The sequence below is a fragment of the Mus musculus genome, chromosome 7, assembly GCF_000001635.26.
Source record: "Mus musculus strain C57BL/6J chromosome 7, GRCm38.p6 C57BL/6J".
NCBI lineage: Eukaryota > Metazoa > Chordata > Mammalia > Rodentia > Muridae > Mus > Mus musculus.
The window spans coordinates 45,590,367-45,607,859 of record NC_000073.6 but is presented as its reverse complement, the minus strand read 5'-3'; the positions used below and the strand labels follow the sequence as shown (position 1 = coordinate 45,607,859).

General features: G+C 45.8%; 1 long non-coding RNA gene across 2 annotated transcripts; it reads right to left on the bottom strand.

Annotated features, from left to right (window-relative positions):
* Positions 1-4,311: 4,311 nt before the first annotated feature.
* Positions 4,312-12,664, bottom strand: Gm31479. 2 transcript variants are annotated; one of them, XR_882065.2, is made up of 5 exons: positions 10,916-12,664; positions 10,629-10,760; positions 10,194-10,406; positions 8,342-8,507; positions 4,312-4,410 (listed from the first exon to the last, which is right to left on the bottom strand). It is a non-coding gene; the product is annotated as a predicted gene, 31479 (long non-coding RNA). The 2 variants fall into 2 exon arrangements; XR_391432.3 differs by lacking the exon at positions 4,312-4,410 and having other exon boundaries at positions 8,289-8,507.
* Positions 12,665-17,493: the final 4,829 nt, after the last annotated feature.

Here is a 17,493-nt window from a genome sequence, read left to right as displayed (position 1 = left end):
ACACACACACACACACACACACACACACACACACACGCACACACACACACACACCACATATACACACATACACACACATGCACCACACACACACACTAAAAAAATAATATAACAAAACACAGGGGCACATTTTACTTCTAATCCTAGCCCTCAGACCACTGAGACAGGGGGATAGCTAATTTTTGGCCAGCATTCATAGCAAAGGCCTAGTGAAGAGTCATAGTGAGTATAGCGTGCTCACCCGAGCTCGTCCCCGGAACCTACTGAAGCTGAGAACTCACTCCATAAAGATGTCTTCTGACTTCCACACCCGTGCCATGGCACACACACATCCATCCACACAGAGTGTCAGTCTGTTGTAGGCCTGACTGCTCTGGAATTTACTATGTAGACCAGGCTGGCCTCAAACACACAGAGATCCACTTGCCTCTTCTTCTTCCAGCTGGAACTAACGATGCACAGTCCCATCCCCAGCCCCTGCATCGTATTTTCTTTATTCCACACTCTGGAGGGCTGGTCACACATGCTGTACAAATAGTTCTTGAACTTGTTTAGGGAGAAAGTCTATATGCGTTGAATGCACATAAAATTTTATTCCAACTTATTTTAGAGCTCAAAGGAAAGTTTATTTAGTTCACTATAAAGAAACCAGTGGCCAGGGCAGTAACAGAGCCATATATCTACAAAAGAGGGCCTGGGGTGTGGCTCAGGGGTAGGGCTCCTGCTTAGAATCCCCCAGTGAGAGGAGCTGGGGTGCAGCAACCATTACTGCCTATATAAGTCTGGGAAAGAAGTGGGTAGTAAATTTGGTCAGCTTCAAGTACTTCCTGAGTCTTTCGAGTTGGTTTTTCCTTCCGTTTCTTAAGAAGCTTCCCTTTGAAGTTTATGAGTCTTAATGTTTCCTTTCAAGACAAAAAGTTTTGTTGTTCTTTTTTCTTTGTTACTGATTTCATTTAATTTTATTATTTTTATTTTATTTTATGTGAATTGGTGTTTTGCTTGCATGTATGTCTGTGTGAGGGAGCCAGATTCCCTGGCACTGGAGTTACAGACAGTTGTGAAATGCCATGTGGGTGCTGGAAATTGAACCCAGGTCATCTGGAAAAGCAGCTAGCTGTGCTCTTAACCGCTAATCCATCTTTTCAAGACAGGGTTTCTCTGTGCAGTCCTAGCTGTCCTGGAACTCACTCTGTAGATCAGGCTGGCCTCAGACTCAGAGATCCACCTGCCTCTGCCTCCCAAGTGCTCGAATTAACTATGTGCCAGCACCCCTGGCTTCAATATAGAATGTTTTAACTCTTGAGAAGTGTGCTACATAACATGTTTGAAGATTATTACGCTTACAGCCATGAAGGATTATATGCTGACTAGGTTAACTGGAGTGGGGAGACTCAGACTAAAATGAGCAGCACCAATCCCTATCTCTGGGTCCTGAACACAAGGCTATCTGAACACGAGCATCCACTGACCTCTGCTTCCTGACTGTGGGTGTGGTGACTGGCTGCTTCAGCTTCCTTCTCTGTGACCTGTCTGTGACAAGGGACTATACCCTTGAACTGTCAGCTGAAATAAATCCATTTCCTCTTGAGTTGCTTTTGCCTCAGCAATAGAAAAAGTAATTGATACACGCAGGTTGGCTCGGGACTCACTGTATAGCTGAGAGTGCCCTTTTAACATTTTCCTCCACCCCAGGGCTGGGATTACAGGCATAAGTCACCACATCAGGTTTTAGCGGTGATGGAGATAGACCCAGGACTCCATGCACACTAGACAAACACTACACCAAGCTGAGTCACATTTCCAGACCGGAAATATTACTTTTAGTAAGTACACCAGCAGCTGGGCAGAGAAGGCTCTGGAAAGACATCTACAGTGTGTCCTTGAGGCTCTTTTTCGCCTCTGGAAGCTTACAGGGCCACCAATCGTGAGACACACTCTTGAGGACCTTTTGTATAAAACATTTTGGGACACTTCCCGGCCTCTGCGTGCCAACACGGTGTCTGCATGGCTGCTGTAGTGACAAGTTGCTGCCTGTCCTCTGTACTGTGTGTAGCAACAGAGGTGCCTCCTTTGACACCAGAGTGAGTGGATGAATCATGAAAGCATGGTGAGGTGTCTGTGGCTTTTTTTTTCTTCACATTTTGAGCAAAATAAAATTTTGAGGGGGTAGGGGGTGGGCTGGAAAGATGGCCCAGCAGTTAAGAGCACTGGCTGCTCTTCCAAAGGATCCAAGTTCAATTCTCAGCACTCACATGGTGGATCACAACTGTCTACAACTTCAGCTCCAGGGGATCCAACACTTCACACAGACATACATGCAGGCAAAACAGCAATGCACATAAAATAAAACTAAGTAAAATTTTAAAAAAATTTATTTTTAATTGGGTGTATTCGTTGGGGTGGGGTACTGTGTAGATGAGCGCAGGTGCCACAAAGGCCTGAGCTACCAGAACCGCCTGGGACTGCCTGAGAGCTGAGAACTTATCTCAAGTCCCCTACTCTGCAATGCAAACTGAGCTCTTAAACACTGAGCCTTCTCTCCAGGGCCAGCCACTCTCTAGATGAGGATGGAGAAGTCAGACACTAAAAACACCAGCAAGTAGGTCAGTTTGTGGGTAACTGGGCAGGAATCCATTAGCTCCATCTTTCAGTTTTATTTTATTTGCTGGGTCATGGTGGTGCTTGGGAGACAGAGACAGGTGGATCTCTGTGAGTTCAAGGACAGCCTGGTTTATTTAATGAGTTCCAGGACAGCCAGGGATAAGACCTTGTCTTGAAAAAAAAACAGCAGTGAGGTTGTTGCTCTGAGTGGCGTTGAGCCACATCCCCAGCTACATTTTACTTCTGTTTTGAAACAAAGTCTCACTAAGGTGCCCAGGCTCACCTTGAACTTGAAATCTTCCCTGCTCAGACTCCCAAGAAGTCGGGATAAGAAACCCAGCACTCAGGAGGCAGAGGCAGGCGGATTTCTGAGTTTGAGGCCAGCCTGGTCTACAAAGTGAGTTCCAGGACAGCCAGGGCTATACAGAGAAACCCTGTCTGGAAAAAACAAAACAACAAAAAAGAAACCCTGATAAAAACAAACATTTGATACCTATTTGGAAATCAAAAGACTAGTCTACTCGGGAGGCAGAGGCAGGTGGATTTCTGAGTTCGAGGCCAGCCTGGTCTACAGAGTGAGTTCCAGGATAGCCAGGGCTACACAGAGAAACCCTGTCTCGAAAAACCAAAAAAAAAAAAAAAAAAAAAAGAAAAAAAGAAAAGAAAAGAAAAGAAAAAGACTAGTCAACCACAAAGAATATCCTCTACTGTGCACACTTCACTCTCTGCTTTTGTGTCTATTGTAAACACTTCCCAGTCTATGCTGACCTCCGACTCTCAGACTCTCCACTGAGAGTCTGTGCATTAACAACATGGCGGGGTGGGGGTCTGGGGACTCCACTAGCTGCTGGAGGCCAGTCAGGTGCTGCAGAGCTAAGAGCACTTGCTGCTCTTGCAGAGGACCTGAGTTCAGTTCCCAGCACCCAGGCCTGGCTGCTTACCACTGCCTGCAACTCCAGGTCCTGGGGGATCTGTTGCCTTCCTGAGGCTTCAGAGTATACCTATACTTGTGTGCACACACCCACACAGACACACAAAAGTTCTTTTAAAAAATCTTTTTAATAAAGATAAATCAATAAACATAATGTTAGGTTTCAAAAACTCAGAACAAATGGCTGACTGAGGTGCCTATTAACATATTAAAGTGGATGCCAACCAGTTCTCCCAGCATCCTTCAGTACCTGTGGCTTCTCCCAGCCCTTCTCCCCTGTGTACCCTAAACTTCTCCCTCCTGTGGCCTTCCACTTCCTTCACCCAGCCTGCTCACTATATAACTCAGCCATTTTGGCTAAGCTGCTCTCTTGGCCTCTTGGCCTCTTGACCCAGACCTCTTGGTCAATGGCTCCTCTTTCACCCTCCCTCCCTGTTTCTGTTATCATGGTCCAGGTAGTTTGCAGGCCATGTGTGAGACTAAAACAGGAACAATATAACTTGTAAGTTAATGGGAGACTGAAACAGGAACAATATACCTTGCAGGTTAGGGTTCTGTTTGCAGTTAAGACACTTACAAAGTTTGCAATCCCATCAGCCATAGAGGAGTGTTCCTCTTTCTCCACATCTTCTCCAGCATCTGCTGTCACCTGAGTATTTGATCTTAGCCATTCTGATTGATATAAGGTGGAATCTCAGGGTCGTCTTAATTTGCATTGCCCTGATCACTAAGGACTCTGAACATTTCTTTAAGTGCTTCTCAGCCCTTCGAGATGCCTTTGTTGCGAATTCTGTTTAGTTCTATACCCCAAGTGGAGGGATGGGGTTGCCATCCCACAGTCAAAAGCTCTGATCCAGAACTGCTCTTGTCTGATGGAACTGCAGGAAAAAAAATGGAGAAAAGCCTGAGAGACAAGAGGTCTAGTGACATGCCCAAACTGGGAGCCAGCTCAAGGGGGGGACCCAGGGCCTGGCAGGAGCCATAATGGGACAAACTAATAACTAGCAAGTTGTTAATAACTGAAGTGGCCTGCCTCGGATTAGTATATAATCTGCGACAGGTGAGCCCTCATTAAGCAAGGTTGTGAGGGACTCATTTTAGGAGTGGTAGTGGTTGGAAGTGATGAACTTGCCTTTATTCCAGCCCCGGCTCCGTGCCAGTGAGCTAAGTGAATGGGCCCCATTTCATATGTAAAAGATTCCTGCTATTAACATGCTTTTCCTGTTATTATTAAACATATATAACGATCACTTAAGTAGTAGCCCACCCCTTTGGAGCAGATCTCTGCAGATCCACGAAGATCTTATAGTGATGCTATATAGACAAATAGATGACTTAAGTCTTAATGATGATCCTATAAGAATTCCTAAAATTGGGCTGGAAAGATGGCTCAGTGGTTAAGAGCACTGACTGCTCTTCCAGAGGTCCTGAGTTCAGATCCCAGCAACCACATGGTGGCTCACAACCACCCATAATGAGATCTGATGCCCTCTTCTGGTGTGTCTGAAGACAGCTACAGTATACTTATAATAAATAAATAAATAAATAAATAAAATCTTTTTAAAAAAAGAATTCCTAAAATTATATCTGTGATTATTAAGCTCTTTTATAGTGGGACTGCTATTAGGTCCTTTTCTAATAGTCAAAACTGCAATGAGAACTGTGTTAGTCTCCCAAGTGTCACCAGTTAATTGCTCTTAGCCGGTAACCAGACTTTCTCCTACTCAGCGCACATTCCAAGAGGTAGTAAAACAATTAACCAAAGGTTATAAAACTAGCAATTTATTATAGGTGCTAGGACAGAAGATAAAATATTGACTGGGTTTATCTATACAAAACGTCACTAATAACTTAGTTATGGTTTTAACCCTTCAGTGAACCTGTGGAGCTGAGACAGGTGATGGATGTTTAGCCAGATAGTTACTCCTAATGGATATGCATGGAAACATTCGCTGTTGTAAACTTCTACTTCAATTTATGATTTGATTTTTTGTGTGTGAACGTGTGATGAACTTTGGGAAAGCTGTGTAAGTGCTGAGGACAGAGAGATGAGGAGGAGCTGGAGAAAGGAGGCTCTTTCCCCTTTCCCCACTTAGGATCTTTTTGCTTAGCTTTCATAGGAAACTTTTTACAACTTAGTAATAAACCTTTGTCTTTCTGCAACTCCCCACTAGCAGGCTGAAAGTTAGAGCCCAGCAGCAGTTCCTGTTGAGACAGAACAAAGGCTATTTACTTAATCCTTTGTGGCTTGAGGGAGAGGTGCTAAGTGCCAGAAACTGCAGTTTCTGGCCTCAGGGGATCGCAGAAGGCAGGTAAGCTACGTAAAAATCTTGTAAGACAAAGTCTTACCCTCCATCGATGCTCTTCCCCCTCCATTGCCTCAAGAAGAGCCGACAAGAAAAAAGAACCCCACGCTGGGGCTGGCCCCCAGCAAGGGCCTGACACTATTACTGATGCTGTGGTGTGCTTGCAGATAGGGGCCTAACATGGCTGCCCTCTGAGAAACCCAACAAGCAGCTGAAAGAGTCAGATGCAGACCCAACCAAAGGACAGACCCTGTGGAACCCCTGTGGTTGAATTGGGGAAAAGTTGGAAGAAGCTGAGGAGGACAACCCCATAGGAAGACCACAGTCTCAACTGACCTGGACTCCCAAGATCTCTCATACACTGAGCCACCAACCAGGCAGCATACACCAGCTGATATGAGGCCCCTGACACATATAGAACAGAGCCTGGTTTAGCCTCAGTGAGAGAAGATGCACCTAACCCTTGAGAGACTTGAGGCCCCAGGGAGTAGGGAGGCCTGGTAGGGTGGGGGTAGGGGATGGGGACATCCTTTTGGAGAGGGGGAGGGGAGGGGAAGGAGGAATGGGATGAGGAACTGTGTGTGGGAGGTGTGTGTGCAGACTGGGAGGGGGATGCAGTCTGGACTGTAAAAAAGGATTAAAGAACAAATATAAACATATATATTTAAAAAGACACTTATAAAGAAGTTTCTGTTTATCCTGTGTTAAGTCCTTTCAAGTTAAGGTTTCTAACTGCAATTAAAGAAGTTCCTGTCTCAGCCGGGCGCGGTGGTGCATGCCTTTAATCCCAGCACTTGGGAGGCAGAGGCAGGCGGATTTCTGAGTTTGAGGCCAGCCTGGTCTACAAAGTGAGTTCCAGGGCTATACAGAGAAACCTTGTCTCGAAAAAAAAACCAAACAAACAAAAAAGAGTTCCTGTCTCTTTAATGTGATGTAAACCGCTTGCAACCCTATTCCCATGATGTATATATCCTTACCCTTGCTTCTTCCCTTTCAGCTGCATCTCTGTAACAATGTAGGTCAATGTTAGGCCAGGTCCCTCATCCATGGGAACACCTTCAAGAGGCCAAATCCCACTTAGGGAGCGGCAGCCAGCTGGCCAGTCCCGGGTGCATCCCAAAATACAGCTTGTTTTCATTAAACAACCGAGGACTCTGTCTTCTTACAATTCTCAGGTTCATCCTGGACGCTTGCCTCTGCCTGGTCCCTCCCTTATATCTACAATAGAAATCCTCCCCATATGTGAGGAGTAGACAGGTCCTGCACCTTTCATTTTATTTTTCTCATTCACAGATCAAGGCTTTGTGGGTTTGTTGTTTGATACACAGCTCACTCTCTGGCCTAGGGCTCCCAGCGCACTTCTTGCTGCAGCAGACAACCACTCCCTGCCCAGAAGCAGACTGATCTCCCGTGCCACATCCTAACCCTCAGACATCTTTCCTCCCATCTGTGCTTCCCAGATGCCCGAGCTAACCCCAGCAGTGGGTACTGCAGCATACAAGGTGACTGTTGTGCGCAGCTCCTTCAGTGCAGTACACCACGGCTGCGGTGGTTGTCTTTCATCCGAAGACCTGCCTGGACTACCTGGGTGGGCAGTGTTGCCTGAGAGGTGGGGGGGGGGGTTGTCAAGACCACCCTGGTCCTATTTGTCATATATAATTGTGTTATTAAAGTTTCTTTTTGTCATGACCATAAAGAATTTGAGGAACCTTCATAGACATGACTAAGAACTGCCTGTATGCCACCATAAATTTATTTCTGTATGTATGTATGTATGTATTTTTGAGTGACCCACTCTGAAGCCCAGGCTAGCCTCAAACTTATGGGCTGGAGAGCTGGCTCAGAGGTTAAGAGGACTGACTGCTCTTCCAGAGGTCCTGAGGTCAATCCCAAGCAACCACATGGTGGCTCACAACCATCTGTAATGGGATCTGATGCCCTCTTCTGGTGTGTCTGAAGACAGCTACAGTGTACTCAGATACATAAAATGAATAAATAATTCTTTAAAAAAACAAAAACTTACAATCCTCCTGCCTCAGCCTCCTCCTGAATACTGAGATGATGGGTATGTTATGAAATGTAATGCAACGGTGGCAGAGGTGCCTGGCAGGCCCATGCCAAGGTGTTCCCCTGAGACATCATACCTTTGGAAGGGAGGGGAGTGAGGACCTGGAGGAGTAGAGACAGACAGAGCTGCGAGGGCAGAGAAGGTGAGAAAGAGAGAAAAAGAGGCTGGCAGGAACACCTGTGAAGGAAGTGGGGAGAAGGGGGAGGGGCGGAGGAGGAGGAGGAGGAGGAGGGGAAGAGGAGGTGAGAGGGCTATGGTACAGAGCAGTTCTCTTGTCAGGCCACCTGCATCTGGCAGCAGCGCAGGTGATGACGCCTATTGCTAAGGTCCCTGTGAGAAGCCTAGCTGAATTGTCTGTAAACCAACAGAGTATGCACCCTGACACTGGGCCCAAGTCACAGTTTATTACAGTTTAATACACTAGTAAACACCTACCAGGGTCAAGTTATGGGGCAGAGTCAGGAAAGACAAGGCCCTCCCTGACTCTCTGCCTCTTAAAAGCTCAGTTCAGCAATATCTGCCGTCCTTAGAATCTGCCGACGCTTCCTGCGCGGCCTTCCGCAGCGATCCTTCCCATAGACAGCCAGGGGCCCTGGAAGAGCTGGAAGAGATCACGTGACCGTGCGATAGTCTTGTTTACCTGGGCTGGCCTAAGGCTCAGTCAGAGAAAAGCACTTGCTTCCCTTTAATCTCTCAATAATTGCCCAAACCCTCTTCCATCAAACCACACCCCAGCCCCTCCCTGGGGGATTCTAGGCTCTTCTACCGAACCACCCCCACCCACTCACGGGAGTAGCTGATGTTGCTACAAAGTTGCCCTTGGATCATGAAGGCTAAATGGGCCTTGAATAGGTCCCATAGATGTGGGGCTGGGAAGCGGGGCCTCAAAACAAGAGCTATGCAGGGCGCATTCTTTTGTGTCTCCTCTCCTTTCCTCCCTTCTGTCACAGAGACATAGGTAGCTCTGCTACCAGGAGGTTCTGTTTATCTCAGGTCCAGAAAACCTCGTAGGAGGCAGCCATGGCCAGAGCCTTCTGAAGCCATGTACCCATGTAAAGCCCTTTCCCTAAGCCCCTTGAGAATCCTGTCACCGTGGGAAGCCGCTGCACACAGGTGGGCTTGGGATTCCAGGCTATGAACCCCGTCTTCTCTAACATTGTATTCTAATTATGTTTTTAATTGTTAAAGACAATGTCTATAACAATTTAAAACAAAGTTCTCTTGTTTCATTCCTCTTGTTGTTGGAAAATACCCTGCCCTAAGTAACTCAGAGGAGAAAGAAGGTGCTTCAGCTAACAGCACCAGGTCGAGGTCCTTCTCCATGGGGAAGTCAAGACAAGAACTTGGACAGCTGGACACATGGCATTCAGTCAAGAGCAGAGAGAAGTAAACACATGCATGCTCCCTCACATGTTTGCTCATGTCAACGGACACAGTTCAGGACCCCATGCGTAGAGAATGGTGCCCCCCATAGTGGGCTAGGTCTTTTCATGTCAATTAATAAGACAGTACTCTCTCACAGGCCAACCTAATGTACAACCTAATGTAGAACCTTGAGATTCTACTCAGGTGATTCTAGGCTAGATTTTATGTATGTGGAACATACACGTATTATTGTGTACAAATGTGTGTTCATGGGGAGGTGAGCAGTCAGCATTGGGTGTCTTTCTCAATGGCTCTTCATTCCCACACACACACCCCAGATTTAAAGTTTTAAACTTTTTTAAAAAATGTATTGTGGCTCACGCCTTTAATCTCAGCACTCGGGAGGCAGAGGCAGGCGGATTTCTGAGTTCGAGGCCAGCCTGGTCTACAGAGTGAGTTCCAGGACAGCCAGGGCTACAGAAAAACTCTGTCTCGAAAAACCAAAAAAAAAAAAAAAAAAGTATTACTGGTGTTTATGTGTATGTGCATGTATACATGTATATGTATATGTTTCTGTGTATGTATATGTGTGAGTGTGGGCACAGCTGTGTCACGCATAGGCCTAGACATCAGAGGACAACCTTCGGGATTCGGGTCTCTCCACCATGGTTTCTGGAGTTTGAACTCAGTTTGCCAGGCTTATACAGCAAGTGCTGTTATGTGCTGAATCATGGCTCACAGTGGTTTCTCTAGGCTGGCAGGTCAATGACCTCCCAGATCTTGCCAGTCTCCATCCCCTGTGGTGCTGGCGTGACAGATTCCTGTCTCTGGGCTCAGTGTCCTACAGGAGTGGTGAGGATCAGACTCAAGCCCTTTGCTGCCTGCCAACCACTTTACCCCTGAGTTGTACCTCTAGCCCCACCTTTTCTTCAAACAGCGTCTCCTCTCAATGAGGTGCCCAGGCTGGCCATGGACTTGTGATCCTCCTGGCCACGTGGCCAAATCTCTTCTTCTGCCCAGCAGCTCATGCGAACATTGTCTTTTGCCCGTGACCACGAGGCTGGCGAGGCTTCAATGGCTTCTTTCTCCCCAGGACCAGGTGTGGACTCTGCAGTAGGCTCACAACCATCAGCTCCTACACATGGAGAAACACGTAGACTTTTTGCCCTAAACTGTGTCTGTCTGATCTCTGGCGCCCATCTGTCTTCTATAGAGAGGACCTTAGATTTGCTCATAAAACCTAATGGTCTTTGATGTTCATGATCACTGCGGACATCACCTCCAGGAGCCTTCTTCATCTGAGTCACATGGGGGACTGTCTGGACATGCTGACATGCGAAACTGACCCATGCTTTACCTGCCAAGCCACCAAGGTAAATGTCATCAGGACTCTGGCCTCAAAGTCCATGTTCTTCACCACTGAGCCACGTTTGCTACAGCCGAAAATGCCAGTCACTCTGATTTGCTGGTATCTTGGACAGCATGTGTCCTGTTCATTGAAAGAGATGGAATGCATGTATGAAGTATGTGTGTGTGTGTGTGTGTGTGTGTGTGTGTGTGTGTGTGTGCACATGCATGTACATGTGAGGTGTGGTGCTTGTGTGTAGGGTTTGGGTGTATGTATATATGGGGCTGTGACCTCACCTTACAGAAATGTTCTTCACAGACCATCTCTCTGGATCCTTTGCATGCAAGTCGGTGTGGAGGTGGGGAGGCTGTGCCCATCTAGCCCTGCAGGCTCTGCACCAATCCATTCAGAGAGCAGCTGCTTGCTTCAGGGTCTGTCACTCTGCCTGGTGACCAGCCATGTCATGCATAGTCAGTGACTGGATTAAACGGAGCTCTCAAGCTGTTTCTCTGAAGAAATGGAAGAGATGGAGCAACAGGGAACCCCAAGTAGCTGCCCTCTGAGGAGTGGGGCAGGCAGGAGGAATTAGCAGGGTTAGCCAAGGATAAAATGCTCAGGGCTTAATTTTTTTTCAGGAGTTGAAGTTTAAGGTCAGCCCTGAATATAATTTCCAGGTCAGCCTAGACTACAGGAGACTCTGTCTCAAAGAAACACACACACACACAAAGTAAAAGAAGAGAGTGACTGGGTATAGAATTTTCCCAGCATGAGAGAAGTGCTAGGTTCAATCCCCGCTACCACAAAAGTTAAATAAAGTCACAGGCAAATGGTGGGGCTTATGAGGTTAGCCATGCAGCTTCCCCAGTTGCCTGTCATCAGAACCTCAGAGTTCTTATCTGTAACTAGAGATGAAAGGAATCCCACAGTGCCAGGGCAGTTAGTGCAACCACAAAGTCAAGCTGCTATCATCTCTGTCTAGTTCCCTGAGAGTCTCAGCATCCCCCAAAGGGCAACTCTGCCCCCATTACATGGTCATGTCCCATTGCCTCCTCCCTGCCAGACAAGCCAAAACTACTCCATCCTTGGGATATTTCATGTAAACAATCCTGCAGTGGCCTTTTGTGCCTGGCTGCCTCCACTCAGTGTTCTCAAGGTTCATCCATGTTACAGCTTGTGTCTCTGTCTTGCTCCCTTAGTGAATGAATGAATGAATGAATGGGAAGCCTAAAGCCCTGTGAACTGGCATGGCAGTACCAGTCCTGGCCAGTAGAAACAGGAGGATCTCGAGTTCAACATTACTCTTTGCTACAGTGATTTGGGGACCAACCTGGAATGTGAGACCCTAAAAACCAAAGCAGGAGCTGAGAGGTGCTCTGTGGGTAAGAGCACTTGACGTTCAAGCATGGGAACATGAGCTAAAATCCCCTACATCCACGGAGAGCCCAGCCTGGCTGCACCTTCGTGTAACCCTAGTGTTGTGTGGTGGAGAGAGGCTCACCCCAGCTCCCTAGACAGTCAGTCAGCCTTCAGTTCAGTGAGAGACTGTCTTAAGCGAACAGGAGAGACAAGGATAGAGCCAGACACCTCAGCTCACGTTCTGGTCCTTCGTGACTACACACTCGCACTCAGCCTGAATGCACACAGAAGATGCACACACCTGCACACTTAAATGCATGCAACACACACACACACACAGACACACACACACACACTGTTTCTTCATGGCCCTGGCTGTGCTGGAATTCACTCTGTAGAACAGGATGGCCTCAAACTCACAGATTCGCCTACCTCCGCCTCCCGACAGTTAGGATTATAGGTGTGTCCCACTACACCCCAGGGGCTTGAATATGGTTGCCTCAGGGAGTGGTACTATTAGGACATGTGGCCTTGTTGGAGGAAATGTGAGACCCTTCTCCTTGCTGCCTGGAAGCCAGTTTTTTCCTGTTTGCGTTCAAACAAGATGCAGAAATCTTAGCTCCTATAGCAGTGTCTGCCTGGAAGCTGCCATGGTGATAATGAACTGAATCTCTGAACCTATAAGCCCAGCCCCAATTAAATGTTGACTTTTATAAGGATTGCCTTGGTCATGGTATCTCTTCCCAACAATGGAAACCCTAAGAAGCCCAGTTAATACAACTTTTATTAATTATTATATCTGTTGGTAGACATTTGAGTTATTTATGCATTTTATCTATTAACTGCTGTGTATTTTAACATACAATTTTTGGTCTGTTTTTAATTCTCTGTGGTGTATATTTGAGTGTGGGTGTATGCCTGTGCATGTATGTGTATGTGCGTGCGTGTGTGTGTGTGTGTGTGTGTGTGTGTGTGTGTGAGAGAGAGAGAGAGAGAGAGCACTTCAGTTGTCTGGGATCAAATTCACATCCTCACTTGGCAGCTAGTGACTGTACTTTCTGATATTAACAGTAAAAATATGCATAATGAGAAAAAATAGTGTCAGATGCCAGTAAGAGCCTAGCTGATCATTTTTCTTTAAAAAAAAAAAAAAAAACTTATTTATTTGCATTGATATGAGTACACTGTATCTGTCCTCGGATGCACCAGAAGAGGGCATAAGATCCCAATACAGATGGTTGTGAGCCAACATGTGGTTGCTGGGATTTGAACTCAGGACCTCTGGAAGAGTAGTCAGTGCTCTTAACGGCCGAGCCATCTCTCCAGCCCTAAAAGACTTTCTTTAAATGTTATATGTATGAGTGTTTTGCATCTGCATGCATATGCACCATGTGTGTGCTGTATGCACAGGAGGCCAGAAGAGGCCATGGGATCCTCTGGAACTAGATGATAGACAGTTGTGAGCTACCACACTGGGAACTGAACCTGCTTCGTCTGCTCAACAGCAGTGTTCTTAACTGCTGAGTCATCTCGCTAGCAACCTAGAATCCCTTAAAAAAGAACAGTAACTGAGCTAAAAGACAGCTCAGCAGATAAAGGTATCTCCACCAAGACTGACAATGGAAATTTTATGCCTAGGACCCACAGAGTAGGAAGAAATGATTTCCAACTGAAGTTGTCCTCTGACATCCACACTTTGTGACACGTGACAAAGAAATAATGATATTAAAAATTATCAAAAAGAATGAGGGAAGCTGCACATTAAAAATAAACAGTACTGGAGAGATAGCTCAGCAGTTAAGAGGTCATAGTTCAGTTCCCAGCACCCAAATGGTGGCTCACAGCTGCCTGTAACTCCAGTTTCAGTGGATTCTACATCCTATCTGGCCTCCTCAGGCACCTGCTTGCACACAGTGTACATGTACAAACTCATGCAGGCACAAACACATAAATATATCTTTAAAATTTTTTAACCTTTTTTTCCCAAAGATTTATTTACTTTATTTGTGTGAGTACACTGTTGCAGTCTTCAGACACACCAGAAGAGGGCATCATATTCCATTACAGATGGTTGTGAGACACCATGTAGTTGCTGGGAATTGAACTCAGAACCTCTGGAAGAGCAGTCAGTGCTCTTAACTGCTGGGCCATCTCTCTAGCCCCTGATCATTTTCTTTATCGTTGCTATTTTGAAACATGAACTCTACGTAGCCCAGAAAAGCTTTGAACTTCTGATCCTCCAGCCTCCACCACGTGCGGAGCCCTGGAATTTCAGTCATGGGATTACATACCTAAAGTTGCCCCAGACAGTCAGGGCTACACAGAGAAATCCTGTCTCAAAAAACAAAACAAAAACAAAAAGTTGTTTGCTGAAAAAAAAATCACTTAAAGTTATTCTTTCAACAATTCCTCATGTGGTCGTTATGCAGACCTTTTAATCATGAACACATTTGACAGTAGTTTTTGGAAGCTCAGTCTATAAACTATTCTTTCTTGTTGCCTTTCTTCCCAGCAGACGCTGTGCCCCATACTGGCCTCCAGGTGGCGCCAGGCAGCCGCTTCTGATCTGAGCGCTTCCCCAGGGCTCAATTACAGACTGACTGGTGTTTTAAATCTTTGGTTTGTGGCCACTGAGGTGACTCAGCAAGTAAAGGCTCCTGCTGTCAAACATGACAACCTCAGTTCCATCTCCTGAACCATACAGTAAAAGGAGAAACCCTTCTCTGAAAGCTGTCATCTGATCACGGCAAAAACAGGTGCACAATGGATAAATTAAGATAATAAATTAAGAAAAGCTTCGTTTTATTTCTGTATGTATGTGTGCATATGTGTGTAATATATATTTATATCTCTATACATACATATATGTGTGTGTTGTATACATACACACTTGCTCATGTATGAGGCCTGTCTGGATACATAAAACACTGATTTAAAAAAAAAAAAAAAAAGCATTGGACTGGACTGGAGAAATGGCTCAGCAGTGAAGAGCACCGACTAATTTTCCAGAGAACCCAGGTTCAGTTCCAAGCAATGATGAGACAGTCACAACTCCAATCCTAGAGACTCTAGTAGACTCCTGGCTTCCTTAGGCATCAGGCACACTCGTAGTGCAGACATTCAGACAGGCAAAACAGACATACACATAAAATAATAAAAGTTGGGGTTTTTTGTTTGTTTGTTTGTTTGTTTTTGTTATTTGAGACAGGGTTTCTCTGTATAGCCCTGGCTGCCCTGGAACTCACTCTGTAGACCAGGCTGGCCTCGAACTCAGAAATCTGCCTGCCTCTGCCTCCCAAGTGCTGGAATTAAAGGCGTGTGCCACCACGCCTGGCTAAAAGTTTTTTTTAAAGCATTGAGGACTCCTTGAAACACTCCTTTGTGTGGGATACATCTATGGATGCTTACTAAATCACAAATTAAAACACAAAATGAAGAAAATATCAATGCATTTAAAAATCAATATTTAACCCACTTCATGTTTACAGGGTCATCCATTTAACCAACCTTACTTGCTGCTATGACAAAATGAGTAACCTTCAAAACCCAAGTGTAAGAGCCAGGATGTGGCTCAGTTACTCGGGCCACAGGCCCTTTCTAGATCATAAGATAAGGGAGACGACCAGGCTCTGTGTAAAGAGTGAATGAGCTGCTTTTGAACCAACTATGAGCACAGGAAAGTTACAAAGAACCCAAGTGGCTTTTGTTGGGAACAAGCAAAAGAAGCGTCTCATTACCATTTCATTTTCAGACTCCATTTAGTCACAGAGAGGAACTAAATCCTGGGGGACCTGGGGACTTCCCAGAGCTGGGGACTTCCCAACAGCTGAACAGTTTCTGTTGTAAACAGCTGTCCCGATATCTCGGGGACAACTTCTCCATCTCTGACAGGATCGAACTAAGTTCACGTGCCCAGGCCTAGGACCAACTCCTACCCTGACTGATGGAAACTCCCCTGCTCAACTCCTTATGCTTAAACACACAGTGTCCCTTCAGAGCCATCGCTCGGCAACCAAGTCTGATTGATTACAATAAACTTCTACCATCTACATTGACCTGGTGTTTCAGTTATGATGGATTTATGGTTTTGTTTTTATGTATACAATGTTCTGCCTTGCCTAACATATAGGCCTGCAGGCCAGAAGGCACCAGATCTTATTCTAGATGCCTATGAACCACCATGTGGTTGCTGGGAATCGAACCCAGGACCTCTGGAAGAGCAGCCAGTGCTCTTACCTCTGAACCATCTCTCCAACCTAGATTATGTTGGATTTAAGTGGACCCCATAACAGCTTTGACTACAGCTCATCACACAAACTGCAAGTGACCTGACAGAAATGGTTTGGGTTTTTTTGTTTTTGGTTCTTTAAAGCAAGACAATCCAGAAATGAGTGTTTTAAAAAAAAGATTTATTCAGGAGCTGGAGGCTCAGTGGTTAAGAGCACTGACTGCTCTTCCAGAGGTCTTGAGTTCAATTCCCAGCAACCACATGGTGGCTCACAACCATTTGTAATGGGAGCTGATGCCCTCTTCTGGTGTGTCTGAAGACAGCTACAGAGTGCTCATCATATGTATAAAATAAATAAAAATCCGGGGGACTTTTGGGATAACATTTGAAATGTAAATGAAGAAAATACCTAATTTTTAAAAAATCTTTAAAATAAGTAAATAAATAAATATCTAAAGAAAAATTTTTAAAAAGTATTCATTTTATGAGTGCTTTATCTGCATGAACACCTGAATGCCAGAAGAGGGCAGCAGATCCCATTATAGACGTCTGTGAGCTGCTGTGTAGTTATTGGAATTGAACTCAGGACCTCTGGAAGAGCAGACAGCGCTCTTAAATGCTGAGCCATCTCTCCAGCCTGAAATGAGTACGTTTTGTGTTACATGAACAAACAACCATGGCCCCACCCCTGAGACCTAGGGATACACAGATGACCTTGAGAAAGAAGCCAGTGAAGGACACAAGATCTAGACAGCAACACTGAAGATCCAGAGCCAAGAGGAGGAAATGAGCGCTCAGCGAAACACTTGCAGCCAGCCCATCACAACAATGTGTTTGGGTTTTGTTGTTGTTGCTGGGGTTTTGTTTGTTTGTTTTTTGTTTTGTTTTGTTTTCCGAGATTGTGTTTCTGTGTCGTCCTGGCTATCCTGGAGGTCTGGATACCAGGCTGGCCTTGAAATCAGAGATAATTCCTGCCTCTGCCTCCCGAGTGTTGGGATTAAAGGCTTGTGCCAACACTTCCTGGCCAAAAGTGAGAATTTTTGCAGGAAGATTGAGTTGATGAAGGGAAGAAGGTTTCCAAGGGGCCTATAGATTTTCCCCTGGGTCCCTTTGGCCCCTAACCTTTACATGAACAATAAGTGGTAAAAAGGGAAGGAGATGTGGCAATGGGTCAGTTGGGGCCCCCAAAATTGGAATTCCTATTTCAAGGCTGCTGGCTGCCTTGCCCTGACCACATCTGACAAAAAGTCCTGCAGACTCTCTTCAGCTCCAGCTAATTTGATCAGCAAT